At 47.7% G+C, this 13,567-nt stretch overlaps 1 pseudogene; it reads left to right on the top strand.

Annotated features, from left to right (window-relative positions):
• Positions 1 to 5,152: 5,152 nt before the first annotated feature.
• Positions 5,153 to 6,961, top strand: LOC144891607 (protein FAM200C-like; annotated as a pseudogene).
• Positions 6,962 to 13,567: the final 6,606 nt, after the last annotated feature.

Below are 13,567 nucleotides of genomic sequence, written 5' to 3'. Positions count from 1 at the left end.
AGTAAGTCCCATCTTACCCTGGCTTGTGCCAATCAAAACCCCGACAAATCACTGCCCTTCTGGGCGTGGCCCTCGGCCCGCCCATCCTGTGCACTTCCAAAGTCAATGTCATCAGCGGCAGCACTCAATGTCCTAGCTTCCGGTAGGTTTTTAATTTGGGTGTTTAAATGTACAAGATTGGCTAGTGTCTATGGTGTGGTGCCAAAAGGGACAAAGGAAATAAAGTACAGAGGTGATGACATAAAAACCACCGTTCAGAGGCCATTTTTCCCCGCAAAGCAGGGGTTGGCCTTTTTCGGGGACCGTGGTTGTTGTTGTTTTTTGGTCCCATTTTTGAAGCAATGTTTTACGGCCGGATGCCCTTCCTGCCGCCAACCCTGTTTGTCGCCTTTTTACGACACACAGGGAATTACCAGTGAACTGGTACTCAATTAGCCGACCTCAGAAGGATGACAGGCTGAGTCAACCCCCCTGGCGTTAATTCAGCGATCGACCGGGATTCGAACCCAGGATCCTAGAATCCTAAGCTGGCACCCTAGCCGCTAGCACAACACCAGAAGCTCAGTCCTCATAATGGGGATGAAGATACACCTAACACGACATCCGGGCTAATACAAATTCCCTACTTATAGGACATTGAGGTGGTTATTCTTCTTCACAAGAAGTCGGAGCACACTAATCTATACACTCGACCTGGTCTATGGTATTATTACCCCCTACAAACGCAGCAATATGTAACAATATATATATATATATATATATATATATATATATATATATATATATATATATATATATATATATATATACATATATATACATATATATACATATATATACATATATATACATATATATATATATATATATATATATATATATATATATATATATATATGCATATATACATATATACATATATACATATATATACATATATATATACATATATACATATATACATATATATATATATATATACATATATACATATATACATATATATATATATACATATATACATATATACATATATACATATATATATATATATATATATATATATATATATATATATATATATATATATATATATATATGGTGCTTCTGTGGTGCTTCTCAATTTGGGGTCTCACTCCCCCGATTCATCTCCCGGTGCCCTTGCACAATTTCTGGGCTGTGACGTGTAGCTCTCCCAGCAGGTCTACCCACCTGCACACCTCCACCACTGCAGTTGCCACCCGAGCTTACCTAGCTCCTCACCCTAACCTATCTAACTGGGGAAGGCCCCTCCTGGCTCTGTCACCCCACTCGGTGCCCTCTGGCACTGGGCTACCCGGGTCCGTCCTCCGGATCCTCGGGCCCCATCCACAACTACCGGCTCCCAGAGCCCACCTGCGGCCTCACCTGGCCGACATCCTCACAGTGGTGGAGTGCCCAAACCAACTACACACACTAACAGGCTACACGCCCAGCCATTTCCACAACACTAATGCACCCATCCAAATACCATTCTTTCAACTCGCACCACAGATGCCAATATCCAACCACAATTTACCTATACCCTCTACCTAACACTTACACTACCCGCCCCGGGTATTCGTGATGGGGGTCCATCCTTCCCCCATTCACACCTTCGCACCATCCACTCCACTCCACAGTTTCCATCCTAGTCACTCCATGACCATTCATTCCAATCCTCCATATATTCCACACTCCATGTATTCCACACACCTGTTGGTGCACACCTGTGCACTCACACCTGGTGCCACCTGCACCCTCCTTCCTTCCTGGACCATTCGGTCAACACAACACCCATCACCTTCACTCACTCATACACTGCTCCACACACCTGTTCAGTTGCACACCTGTGCAATCACACCTGTTCAATCACACCTGTTCACAATACACTTCCGAATACACCTCCAACACTCACACGGCATCATCTCATCTAACTACTCCCCTCTGAAACTTGCGCTTCCCAGTCGTCCCTTTAAACTATTGCGCTCCCACGTCATTATCATCCACACTAAACTACCTGCGTCCCCACTACAGGTATCAGTCACTAACTAAACCTTAACGTTACCTAATGTCATCTTCTCTAGATCCCTACACACGATATATCCTAACCCACCCGGGCTAGTTTTCACTGCCATCAACCCCATAAGACTAGTGCTCCTTTGCCCCCCGCTGTGAGGGATGGTGGATTGGCCATCCCATCACATGGGGCATCTCTTACTATAAATTTTGCTCGTCAAATTTCAACCAATCAAAAATTTGCCAATCACTCTACCAATCCTCTGCCAATCACTCTGCCAATCCTTTGCCAATCATCAAATTTTGTTTTTCTAATTTCGGGGCCAAAACATTAACCTCATCACCCGGCTACTTACTAATGCCTCTCGGTGCGCCAATTCACTTCTACAGCCTGGCTTCGTAAAGCCGAGCAATGAATGCGGGTTGTTTGGTGCCGGCGGCTGGATGCGTCCGGCACTCGGTGCAGGGAAGGACGCTTACCCGGGCCGAGATCCCACGCACCACCTTGGCACGGAGCCATCCCATGGCCCGATCTCAACCTGCAGGAATGCCTCAACAAAAAGGGGTCGCCATGATGACCCTTCCTATCGGGCTGCCCGCTCCGCCTAGTGGAGCACGGACGCGGCCGTTCAAAACGCGGCCCAGCGTGGATCACGTACGGCGGTCCTTTCGAACCCGCCGTGGTTCGGATCCCCGCTGGTCCTCGCGGCACGCGAAGCTGCCCGACGCGCACCGAGGGCCCGATTCGGCTATAAGTCGTTCTAAACTCTAACCCAGTTACCGTCGATGCCTCACCTGCATGCTTACACCCCGCAGCCCGTTCCTTGCTCAAACATCCAGCTGTTCCCATGCTCCTCGTCATTGCACCTTCTCTAACACACCCAGGTACACTCATTCCGCTCACAGACTTGGTCACACACCTGACCACCGAACACCTTGGCACACATTCGTCGTTCGCACACCTCACCAACACACCTCTTCGCGCCCCCTCCTCGGTCACCTCCTCTGTGACAATCACAGGTGTGCTCTCACTCGCACACCCAACCACGTGCCTCACTACCAACTTAAGTGTGCATTCCCACACACGCTCTACCATTCCAGGTGTGCATCCTTCCATTCCAGGTGTACATCCTCTCTCACCTGTCACAACCAACTCACGCTCCGTGTCACTCTCACTACTTTCACCACCACTCTTGACAGCGCACTCACCCTTACTCTCGACAGCGCACTCTTTCCTCATGCTCCTGTCCATTACACACCTTTCTCGCACACACTCTTGCGCACACTCTCCCGTTACATCCTTTGTAACACTCACCACAGGCATGCATTCTCCCTTACTCTTGACAGCGCACTCTTTCCTCATGCACCCGTCCGTTACACACCTTTCTCGCGCACACGCTTGCGCACACTCTCCCGTTACTTCCTCCGTAACACTCACCACAGGCGTGCATCCTCCCTTACTCTTGACAGCACACTCTTTCCCTATGCACCTGTCCGTTACACACCTTTCTCGCGCATCCTCTTGCGCACACTCTCCCGTTACTTCCTCCGTAACACTCACCACAGGTGTACACTTTCTTGCTACATCCTCTGTAACCCTCCTCCCTACGCGCTTCCATGTGCTCCCTCGCACACGTGCTACGACCGACTCACTCTCGACAGCACACTCACTCCTTGGCGCGCACTTTTTCCTCACACACCCCAGAGTCGGACATTCTCGCACACCTCCTCCTTCGCACACCGTACCTGTCGCACACTTCACCAACGCCCGGATGCTTCCTCGATCCCAAGCGCGCGAAAATTATTTTGTCGCCAAACATCCTCTTACAAAATCTCCCCGCACAATATACAGCACGACTCACCTGGGGGTTCCTTTTCTCCATGCGCACCTGCAAACTTCCATTCGGGTTAAGCACAGCATCGTGATGTGAGCAGGGACTTTGCACATTTTCCATTTCTCCCTGCAATTCCCGGGCTACCTCCATCATCTCTTCAATTTTAATTCCCAGCACTGCTTTTTCTTTATTCACCTCGACGACCGCTGGCTTTAATAAAACACCCTCCTCTACCTCAGCGGTCGCCGGCTTTTCCAAACCCCGGGTCGCGATTTCTACCCCTGTCATTGTACCCGTGCTTTTCTCAACTTCGTTCAACCAGCGCTTCTCGACCCGCGTTACCTCCTCGTGCACCCCTAGGACCCTCTCGCCCACCATGCGGTCTCTGTCCCTCTGCTCCCTTTCCTCCCAATCGGCCCTCATCCTATCAATTTTTGCATTCATTTGGGCCATGAAGGCTTGCATTTGGGCCACCGTTGGTAGTACAAAGGGTACTGCCACGATTTGTAGCAACAAAAGGTTCGAATCCAACGGCGGCGCTGCTACGGTCGCGGGCGCAGTCCCCGCAGCCATGTGCGAGGCGCCATTTTGCGTGCCCGTAACCTCGTGCGCGAGAGCGCCATTTTGTGCACCTGATACCCCCTCAACCACATTGCCAATGTTCTCCTCATTGCTCCCCTCCATTTGATCCTGGGTTACTCCTAACCCCTCTTCTAGCTCACCCACCTGCATCCGATCGCCTTGACCAGCCATGGCGCGATTTCAAAATTCGGGTTTTGCTTTAAAACAACACAAATTTCCAGCAGCTCCAAATTTTGACCAAATTTTTTCCTAGATGTTTTAAAAATTTGGTTCGGGCCTCGTATCTCACTCCCCGACACCAATTTGTTACGGTCCGTGGATTAGATGTTATTTTTTTTTACCGAGCGGTGGTGTAACCGCGGCCGAACAGTTGTTCCCCGACTAAACCCGATTCACCCGATTCACCCAAACGTTGGCCGTATCGCGCCACAGATACTCAATCTGGAAAACTCTAAAGCCTCGGTTCTTAACCTGTGGGGCGCGCCCCCCGAAGGGGGGCGTGAGCAATTTTCAGAGGGGGCGCGGGACGGCAGTATAAACGTCTAAATAACCCCAAACGGAAATTATAATCCCCCTACTGAAAAAAATTAATTAACCGAAAAGATAGCGCCTTATATAATTCCTAGTTTGTTTCAGTCTCAACTAACACTTCTTTTTTTCTTCCGACAGATTATTAACTGGAATCGAAGTCAATGGCAATGAGTGCGAAAAAGAGGAAATACCAAGATGAGTACATCAAGTTCGGATTTGTGGCACTTCAAAAGGGTGACGCAGAGGTTCCTCAGTGCGTTATATGTTACAAGACTCTGAGCAATGATGCCATGCGGCCAACACGTTTGGAACGCCACTTGAGGACAACCCATCCTGAACTAGCAGACAAATCACAGGCATTCTTTGTGGCGAAAAGGGAAGCCTTGAAGCGAGCTAAGTTGGACAGCAGTGGGACATTTCGGCAACAGACGTCAAAGATCGTTGAAGCGTCCTACGAGATTGCCCTGCTAGTAGCAAAGAACAAGAAGAGCCATACAATCGGAGAGACTCTCATTAAACCGAGTCTACTGCGAGCGGCAGAGCTCATCCTGGGGAAGGATAGTGCGAACAAACTCTCGGCTATCTCCCTGTCGAACGATACCATCAAGGGACGGATCGATGAAATGTCTTAGGACATCAAAGAACAAGTGACTGACCAGATAAGGGCCTCGCCTGTCTTTGCCATCCAATGCAACGAAACGACAGACGTGGCTCAGTGTTCTCAGCTGCTCATGTATGCTCGTTTCATATTAGGCGACAGCGTGAAGGAGGAAATGCTATTTTGTCATCCCCTGGAAGCTTACACGACAGCAGCGGATGTCTTTGAAGTGGTATCGAAGTTCTTCGAAGAAAATCGACTTTCATGGGACGCGTTGGTAGGTGTTTGCACAGACGGAGCTCCGGCCATGCTTGGCTCGCGTTCGGGTTTCGTTACGAAGGTGAAACAAAAGAGTCCCTCTGCTATTGGTACACACTGCGTTACCCATCGTGAGTCCTTAGCATCTTAGACCCTGCCCGCTGAAATGAGGGATTTCCTGAACCTGGCTATGAAGGTAGTCAACTTTATCAAAGGTGGAGCCTTAAACAGTCGCCTGTTCAAACAGCTGTGCAAGGACTTGGACTGCGATCATCAAGCCTTGCTTTTCCACACAAACGTGCGTTGGCTTTCGAAGGGAAACATGTTGGGGCGAGTCTACGAGCTGAGGGAAGAAGTCGCAACATTCCTAGACATGCAGCGGAAGGCGGATCTCTACAAAATGTTCCAGTCCTGAGAATGTCAACTGTCTCTAGCTTACCTCGTAGACATCTTCGAAGCACTCAACGGTATCAACCAAAAACTGCAAGGGAAGCACATCAACATTATCACGCAATACGACGCCATTCGAGCCTTCATGGCTAAACTCGACCTCTGGAAATGCCGAATGGAGGCCGGAAACATAGCTTGTTTCCCAAACTTGGACTCTGCCGTTCCGGACGGCCTTCTCGATTCAAAGTTAAAGAACCAAATCATCGATCATCTGACTGAACTCAAAGCGGAATTCATCCGCTACTTTCCTGACTTGGACGAAAAGCGAAAGACCTGGAAATTCATCAGAAACCCATTCCAATGCGACGTAGCTGATGTTTCCGACGAGGTCCAGGAGGAGTTTCTGGAGCTGAAGTTCAACTCCTCGGCTGAGGATGACTTTGAAATTCTGGACCTGGAGACATTCTGGGTCAAGTATCTTCCTGTTTATCCTCTGATCTCGCTTCAAGCTGTTCGGATTCTGACGATGTTCGGATCCACGTATCTCTGCGAGGCTGCATTCTCCGCGCTGGTCGCTGTCAAGACCAAATACAGAAGCAAGCTGAACGTTGAAGGAGATCTGCGCTGTGCTCTCTCTGGCACGCGACCACGAAATCCGGATCTGATAGCTAAGAAGCAGTGCCAACCATCTCAACAAAATTTAGTGAGATTTTTGGCATTGCTTCTTTAGTGACGAAATTGTTGTTTCATTGATTTTGCGTCCTTTGACGTGACATTTCAACAAACGTGTTTTGTGTAGTTACCCTTTCCTTTCATCGATCCGTGCCTTGAGCTTGTTTGCGTTTTGATGCAATAAAACGAGGTTTGTAATCTCTCCTTTGTTATTTTGAAAGAACATTATCTGTTCAGGGGTACCAGATCCAGTGTTTGAAATAAGCCAGGGCCCGCAAGGGCCCGGCCCTGGCTGCCATGCTTAGGGCCCTGGCTGTTAACAGAATCTACATCAATAGCCAGGGCCCAGGGACAGCCCTGGCTGGCTTCAATATCAACGAACAAACCCCTCAGAATGCACCACAGAGCACCTAGAATTCAAAAATTTCCTGGGGGGGGGGGGCCCAGACCCCCCCCCGGCGAGAGGGAAAACACCCTCTCGTGCTGACGAGCGGCTTCGTCAGATGTAGGTGGAGGGGGGCGTGGAGACTAGCAACAATTGCTAAAGGGGGCGCGACATCAGAAAGGTTAAGAACCCCTGCTCTAAAGCGACCGAATGCAAAGAGGAAGAAGAAGACGTACAGAAGAGTAACGGGGTTTATTATGTACACATACACAAGCAAGAAGAACAGTCACGATTATTTACAGGGGACATGAGACGCAGGCGACACAGTGCAAATTACTAGCTTATCTAACAGGCTTACTTAATACCCAGGACAGAACAAACGAAGACACAGACTCACGCGGGGAATTGCAGAGTGGATTGACTGGGGGGAGAGGAAAGTCCACTGGGTCCGGCAGCACGATCCGCACGTTCTGCAGCCACCGTTCCTTCGCGGCCCTGCTCCGAACTGCCGTCCAGGCCCCTAAGCGGCTGGCGAGCGTTGTTGCTGCTGCTGCTGTAGACGCTGCCGCTGGCGAGCAAGGTGACGAATTGCAGGCTTTTGCGCTTCCCTGGATGACCTCTGCTGTTGGACCTCACAACTCAGCTCTGCTCTGACGATCCAGCTCTTTCCTTTGCACCTCACCACGCAGCTCAGCTCAGCCTTGGACCTTTTTGCAACTCTCTTGGACTCATCTGCTTGTCTCCTTTTTGGGAGCGTCCCCACGGCGGGTTATATAGGCCCCGCCCTTCACCCTTTGCGAACCTCCCCCAAGCATTCTCTCTCCGCCCTCTCAAGCCAAACCCCTCGTTCTGGGTTGGATGAGCGGGGCCGACTTACTCCTCCCCTCTATGACGAGGTGGAGACCCGCCTTTCTTCCCCAACCCTGCCTCGTGGTCAATGGCGGCTTTTGAGGGGATGTAATTGCCAAATTGAGGCTTGGCCATTACGAAAGGGGAAAATGGAGGTTTTGGGGAATGGGAATGAAGGGAATCTATCTCTTTTACTCGGTGCAATGGAGTGTCATGTTAATGGACGACAAGGCCTTACCCTAAAACACATAATAAGATATAAGCTACTGAACAAGGGTTTTATCGGGTCCTGCAATGTGGTGTTTCATGGAATAACTACCGAGACGCCCTTTTTACCTTTACACAACTCCGGAGGCAGGAGGCGCAGAATAAACAATAATAATAATAAAGCACACAATAAAAAAATACAGTCCTCATATCCACAACAATATATATATATATATTATATATATTATATATATACACAGTCACGTGAAAAAGTAAGTACACCCCATGTAAAGTTTTGACTTTTTCAACATATTTCAACATGCAGCTATTTGATCTTCATTTCAACAATAGTGATAGATAATGGTGATATAATATAACAAATATCATGAAATATTTACATTTTGTAGTCCATTGTATAATATAAATAAACATAAATGCAAATTTTGCATGTGGAAAAAGTAAATACACCCCTACATTTATCACTACTTCAATTACCTAAAATTAGAATCAGGTGCACCAGCTCAGGTGCAAATGATTAGAACATCGTTAGAGAGGATCTTGGCGGAACATGTCTTATTTAAACCTCAGACATTTAGTTTGGTTTGCTCTTTGTTGTTGAAGTGTGCGGCTTCACCATGCCTAGATCAAAAGAGCTCTCTGAGGCCTTCAGAAAGAAGGTTATAGATGCCTACGAGTCTGGGAAGGGATTTAAAAAGATCTCCAAACAATTTGAAATCAATCATTCGACTGTCCGGAAGATCATCTACAAGTGGAGAAGATTCCAAACAACTGCCAACTTGTTCAGGCCAGGCCGCCCCAGCAAGTTCAGCCCGAGAGCAGACCGCAAGATGCTGAAAGAAGTCTCTAAGAACCCCCAGAATGTCATCACGGGACCTACCGGTAGCTCTTGCCACTGTTGATGTCAAAGTGCACGAGTCTACCATTAGAAAGAGGCTGCACAACTTTGATCTACATGGGAGGGGTGCCCGGAGGAAACGTTTGCTGTCCAGAAAGAACATCAGGGCAAGACTAAAGTTTGACAATGAACACCTAGGCAAAGACCGGCACTTCTGGAACAATGTGCTCTGGACAGATGAGTCAAAGGTAGAGCTATTTGGCCACAGTACCAGAAGACATGTTTGGCGAAAACCAAAGACAGCATTTGACCACAAGAACCTGATACCAACTGTAAAGCATGGTGGTGGAAATATTATGGTTTGGGGCAGCTTTGCTGCATCAGGGCCTGGGCAGCTCACCATCATATAATCCACGATGAATTCTTCATTGTACCAGAGGGTGCTTGATGATACTGTGAGGCCATCTGTCGGAATGTTGAAGCTCAACCGAAGGTGGACCTTGTGACATGACAATGACCCTAAACATACCAGTAAATCCACCAAGGAATGGCTGAAAAGAAAGAAATGGAGGGTTCTGGAATGGCCAAGTCAAAGCCCGGATCTAAATCCCATCGAGATGTTGTGAGGGGATTTGAAACGAGCTGTGCATGCAACAAACCCCTCAAACATCGCACAGCTGAAAGAATTCTGCATGGAGGAGTGGGCAAAAATTTCTCCCAGTCGATGTCAGAGACTGGTAGACAGTTATAAGAAACGCCTACTTGAGGTTGTTTCTGCCAAAGGGGGCAATACCACCTATTAGAGCCAAGGGTGTACTTAATTTTTCCACATGCAAAATTTGAATTTATGTTTATTTAAATTATACAATGGACTACAAAATGTAAATGTTTCATGATATTTGTTATATTATATCACCTTTATCTATCAATATTGTTGAAATGAAGATCAAATAGCTGTATGTTGAAATATGTTGAAAAAGTCAAAACTTTACATGGGGTGTACTTACTTTTTCACTTGACTGTATATATATATATATATATATATATATATATATATATATATATATATATATATATATATATATATATTATAATAATAATAATACATTTATTTTATATAGCGCTGTTCAAGAAGCCCAAAGGCGCTTTGACAGAGTACAAAAAACTACAAAAAACAAGGGCAAAAAGACAAAAAGCAAAAGGAAGGGGAAGGAGAAGAGATAGTCAGGGGTTAAATGCTGTGGGTTAAATGTTAAATGCAGTGTTGAAGAGGTGGGTTTTGAGTGATGTTTTGAATGTGGTGAGTGAGGAGGAGTCTCTGATGGTGTGAGGTAGTGAGTTCCAGAGGGTGGGAGCAGCAATGGAGAAGGCCCTGTCCCCCCAGGATCTGAATTTGGTCTGAATGGGGGGGGGGGGGGGGGGACAGGAGGTTGGCGCCAGCAGAGCGGAGGTTGCGGGTGGGAGTGTGTCTGGAGAGGAGGTCAGTCAGGTAGGATGGGGCCAGGTTATGGAGGGCTTTGTAGGTCAAGAGGAGGATTTTGTAATTGATTCTCTGGGGGATGGGGAGCCAGTGAAGCTTATAAAGGACGGGGGTGATGTGGTCACGGGTCCGGGAATGGGTGAGTAGACGGGCAGCGGAGTTCTGAATGAATTGGAGTTTATTGATGATTATTGAGGGTGAACCATAGAGGAGGCTGTTGCAGTAGTCCAGACGGGAGGTGATGAAGGCGTGGATGAGGGTTTCTGCAGCCGTGGAGGAGAGGGGTGGACGGAGACGGGCGATGTTTTTCAGGTGAAAGAAGGCTGTCTTTGTGATCTGTTTAGTGTATTTGTCGAAGGAGAGGGTTTGGTCAAAGATGATGCCAAGATTCCGGCTGTGAGGGGAAGTGGATACTGGGAAACCATCAATGTTGAGGGTGAAGTTATGGGTGGATTTGGTGAGCGTTTTTGAGCCAATGATGATTATTTCAGATTTATCATAGTTAAGTTTGAGGAAGTTGATTTGAAGCCAGGATTTTATTTCAGTGATGCAGTTTGTCAGGATAGAGTGGGTGGCGGTGGAGATTGACTTGGTGGAGATGAAAAGCTGGATGTCATCGGCGAAGCAGTGGAATTGGAGACCATGACGGCGGATTAAGTGACCAAGGGGGGACAGGTACAGGATGAAGAGGAGGGGGCCGAGAACTGAACCTTGGGGGACACCTTGGGGGAGGGGAGCAGTGGGGGATTTGCAGTTATTGATGGAGATGAACTGGCATCTGTCAGAGAGGTAAGATTTGATCCAAGAGAGGGCAGTGCCGGTAATGTTAAAGGTGGTTTCAAGTCGGGTGAGGAGGATGGTATGATTGATGGTGTCAAAGGTGGTGCTGAGGTCGAGGAGGATGAGAATGTTGAGGTTGCCGGTGTCAGAGGAGAGGAGAAGGTCGTTGGTGATTTTGAGGAGAGCCGTTTCAGTACTGTGGTTGGAGCGGAATCCGGATTGGAATGTTTCATACAGGTTATTGGCAGAGAGGTGATGTTTGAGTTGAGTGGCTACAGCGCGTTCCAAAACCTTTGACAGAAAGGGTAGGTTGGAGATGGGTCTGAAGTCATTTAGGGTGTCAGGGTTGAGTCCAGGTTTTTTCAGAATGGGGGTAACAGCAGCAATTTGGAGGGATGGTGGGATGATGCCTGTAGACAGGGAGGAGTTTATTGTTGCAGTGATAAGTGGAGAGAGAGCAGGAAGGGAGGCCTTGACAAAGCTGGAGGGGATGGGGTCCAGAGTGCAGGTGGCAGTTTTCATTCCTATGAGGAGTTCAGAGAGGTCAGTAGGGGAGACTGGGGAGAACTGATGCAGGGGTTGGCAGGATAAGGGGGGGCAGGTGGTTTGAGGGGGAGCAGGTGCGGTGGAGGTTAAGCTGTTGTAGATGTTGTCAATTTTGCTTTGGAAGAATGAAAGGAAGGAGATGCAATTGTCTACTGTGAATGACTGGGTGGTGGTGTTCAGGGGGCTGAGGAGTTTGTTTATTGTAGAGAAGAGTGCTTTTGGGTTTCCGGAGCCAGAGTGGATAAATTGAGAGTAGTAGGCGGAGCGGGTGCGGGAGAGGGCATCGTTGTAGTGCTGCAGGTGGTCCTTGTAGGCTTGGGAGTGAATTGTGAGACCTGTTTTATTGCGGAGTCTTTCAAGTTGGCGAGCACCAGTTTTCATCAGGCGGAGTTCAGGGGTAAACCAGGGAGCAGAATGGGTGAAAGAATCTGTTTTGGTTTTTATAGGCGCAAGCTGGTCGAGGCAGAAGGAGAGAGTGTGGTTGTAGTAGTCAGTGAGGTCAGAAGGGGTGTGGAGGTCAACGAAGGGAGAAGTGGATATTTTTTCAGAGAGGGTGATGAGAATGAGGTAGGTGAAAGAACGTTTAGCTTACGGAAGTTGATAATGCGATAATGCCTTGGTGCTGGGGTGGGGATGTTGATGGTCATAGTGATGGCTAAGTGGTCAGAGAGAGTGAGGTCGGAGCTAGAGAGATGGTGCAAAATTAGTCCAGTAGAGCAGACAAGGTCCAGAATGTGACCACGGTTATGGGTCGGAAAGTTGACATGTTGAGTGAGGTTAAAGCAGGTGAGTAAATCAGTGAAGTCATTGGTTATTGTGGAGTCAGTGGAGTCCATGTGGATATTAAAATCACCGAGGAAGAGGATTGAGGGGGAGAAGGAACAGAGCTGGGTCAGAAAGTAAGAGAAGTCAGACAGGAATGATGGGTGTGGTTTGGGAGGGCAGTAGACGACTGCCATGACTGACTGTGTGTGACCAGAGAGTTTAAAAGCCAGGTGTTCAAATGATGGAGCAGATGAGATGGAGATGAGGCTGGTCTTGATGTCCTGTCGGTGAATTACGGCAATTCCACCACCTCAGCCCTCCGAGCATGGTTTATTGATGTATGAATATCCATTGGGTGTAGTGAGGTTGAGTGAGAAGTAGTCCAGAGGTTGTTGCCAGGTTTCAGTGAGACAGAGAAAGTCCAGTTTATTGTCCAGAATGTAGTCGTTCAGGATGTGGCTTTTGTTGTTGAGGGACCGAGTATTAAACAGAGTGAGCTTCATGTTGCTTTGTACGGTGGGGATGAACTCAGGTGATTTTGCCAGGGTTTGCAGACAGGAGGCGCAATCGTGTGCGTTGCTGTGATGATGTATATATATATATATATATATATATATATATATATATATATATATATATATATATATATATATATATAATATATATATATATAAAATCGAACCCCCTAACTTGACAAGGCAGCAGGGCACATATCGAGTCTCATCACGATCTGCTGGCAACAAGAGTCACCTGCCATGCGAGCACATTGTCTCTGCCCTGCTGACACCAGTTAGGA

Source organism: Myxine glutinosa, chromosome 4, assembly GCF_964187855.1.
Source record: "Myxine glutinosa chromosome 4, kmMyxGlut1.1, whole genome shotgun sequence".
Classification (NCBI taxonomy): Eukaryota; Metazoa; Chordata; class Myxini; order Myxiniformes; family Myxinidae; genus Myxine; species Myxine glutinosa.
The sequence above is the reverse complement of the archived record's forward strand: the minus strand, read 5'-3'. Positions and strand labels throughout refer to the sequence as shown.